This window comes from Nematolebias whitei, chromosome 16 (assembly GCF_014905685.2).
Source record: "Nematolebias whitei isolate Nwh7 chromosome 16, NemWhi1, whole genome shotgun sequence".
In the NCBI taxonomy this organism is placed as follows: domain Eukaryota; kingdom Metazoa; phylum Chordata; class Actinopteri; order Cyprinodontiformes; family Rivulidae; genus Nematolebias; species Nematolebias whitei.
In genome coordinates this window covers 24384823-24387681 of record NC_056513.1, presented here as the reverse complement: position 1 = coordinate 24387681, position 2859 = coordinate 24384823, and positions in this window count along the sequence as shown.

Genomic DNA, 2859 nt, shown 5'->3' with positions numbered 1-2859 from the left:
ATGCCACACCATCCATATTTCAGCGTTGAGAATTAGCAGCTAAACACTCCTGAATGAGTTTCATGTTCTTCCTCTCATTAAAGTTTCATCACTGTTGAAAATGTTCCTCTGGCAGGTCAGGTTGAACACATGAACAGGCAGAAGAGATCGCACAGAGATGGGCGTGTGGTAAAATGGCAAAACAAATGAATGGAGAAGGTGTAACATCAGTCTCTTATGCTCGAGCTGCACACTGAATGCAAAATGACAATACAGTGTACCCTCGTTTTTCACTGGGGTTACGTTCCAAAAAGAACCCATGATAGGCGAAATCCGTGAAGTAGTAACCTTTATTTTTTTTACATTATACAATGAAATACTCCATAATACATTCAAACCAAAGAACAAAACCTTTTTACAGGCATTTGTTTAACAAATAAAAGTACTGTATAAACCTTTTTTACAAATAATTACTGTACTGGAGAGACTGTTTAGCCAATCAGAATGCAGAACACAATGCACGATGCAAATCCGTGAAGCAGCGAGACCGTGAAAGGTGAACCGTGTTATAGCGAGGGTTCACTGTACATGTAACCTGGAAATGACAATTTCAATTAGAAATATCATTGATAAAACAAATTCCATGAAAAACGCCACATTCTGAATGTGTGTTGTGTTTTGTTACACAAACTTTAGCAGCAAAAACTGGGGGCTTTGTGGTTTTTAGTAAGTCAAAAAGTGAAATTAGGCCCTGCAAAAATATTTACATTAAAAGTGTATTTTATTTTAACTTATACGCCTTACAAATACTATCTGGAACTGGTTCAACAATGTTAAGTCAGGTCATCTGGACGGTTTCTTTTTGTGACTGTTTTTTTTTTTTTTTCCCATTATGGGAGTGTGATATTTGTGGGATTCCTGTTTGTTTGTGGCTTCTCGGACTGAAGAAGTACTTCAGATGAAGGATGAAACGTCTCAGCAAAAACAAAACTAACCGTTCAGATGACCTGACAACATTGTTGGGTTCAACATAAAGTTTTTCATAGTCTCCTGGTGTTTTTATTTTCGTTTATTTTTTTCTTCTTGTCACAGTTTTTATTCTTAAATCTATACTTTCTTTTTATATTCACACAAGTTTTGGTATTTTGATTATTTGGTTGTGTGTTTGTTGCACCATCACTAGATGTTGTCCATAGTTTCCTTGTGCACCACCTGTATTCTATTAGTAATCATCACATCTATTATCATTCAGTGTTCACCTCTCCTTGTTTGTCTACTGTTTTTTTTACATTTCTATTACATTTCTCCTTTGTCCTCCTCGTAATCTGCCAGTTTGCACTTGTTCCTTTGTTTGATTCATAGAAGTCTTGCTTCACTCCCGTGTGCCCACAGTTGGATCTTTTTACAAGCAAAGACCAATCCTGACACATCTGGTTTGGGGGTTTTGGTTCTGGTTTTGTTCAAGGTTGAAACATTTTTCTTCTTGGGGTGAGGAGAGGTTGTTTTATGTGTTTGTTTCCATACACTTGTATTCTGATGGCCTTTGTCCTTAGACTGCATCACCTGTCTTGTCTCTGTAAAACTGCATCAGGGCCCAATAAACTTAACCTTGGTATGGTTTGGTTAAAAAAAATAAACTTTCACTACATTACTGTTTATCAACTTCCTGTGACTCTAATAAATGAGTTAAATGAGTTAAATATATCACTGATTGCTTGAGTGGATTGGCTCCAACCGATTTTCTGACTTTAAAATGTTTTCATTGACACATGTCAATAAAGAACTTCAACCATATTTGAACTGCAGGAACAACAGGTCAGATATAACTAAATCAGGACCTGTCTGAGATTTGTGTCCCAATCCTGAGCACAGATGTCATTATTAGATGCCTGGTTGTTCCAACACGTCTGATTCAAATGAAAAACCTACTTCAACAACATTTCAACAAGTTTTACAAGAACATGTAAAAAATTAACTGAATAAAAATTATATGTGTTGAAACAGGAAACCATGTAAGGTAGTTTGCCATAAGGAGTTTAACAGGAGAATAATATATAATGTATGGTGGATTATTATTGTGGCACGATGGCACAGTTGGTAGAGCTGCTGCCTCTCAGCCGTTTCAAATTCTGGCCCAGGACCTTTCTGGTGGAGTTTGCATGTTGTCTTCATGCATGCATGGGTTTTCTCCAGGTACTCCAGTTTCCTCCCACAGAGCAAAAACATGCATGTTAGGCTGATTGGTAACTCTAAATTGTCTCTAGGTGGGAGTGAGAGAGTGAATGGTTGTTTGTCTCATTTGTCTCTATGTGGCCCTGTGATGGACTGGAGACCTGTCCAGGGTGTCCCCCGCCTCTCACACATTGATAGCTGGACATGGGCACCAGTGGCACTAGTGACCCCTGTGACCCGAAAAGGAAGAAGAGGGTAAAGATAATGGATGGATCATTATTACAAAAGTATTCTCCCCTTGATAAATTTTCCTTTTTGTTGATTTATAATCTGTAATTTCATAGGATTTTTAATTTAATTATAAGCAGTAAATCTGCAAAAGAAAAAAACATAAACTTAAGATTAAGTCTAAAAAGAGATGTGAGCACGTTTTAAACACCACTGCAGAGGCAGGGCGACCGACTTGGGACCGGAAAGTCCCAGGTTCAATCCCCAGTCATTGAACATCTTGTGGTGTCTCTGAACAACACACCCTATCCCCAAATGCTCCCCAGGCGCCCACAATATCTGCCCACTGCTCCACCTGGTGGTGAATGGGTTAAATGCAGAGAGCCAATTTCACCATTGTATGGGAACATACAATGATGACAACACTTAACACATTATTATTATTATTATTATTATTATTATTATTATTATTATTATTAT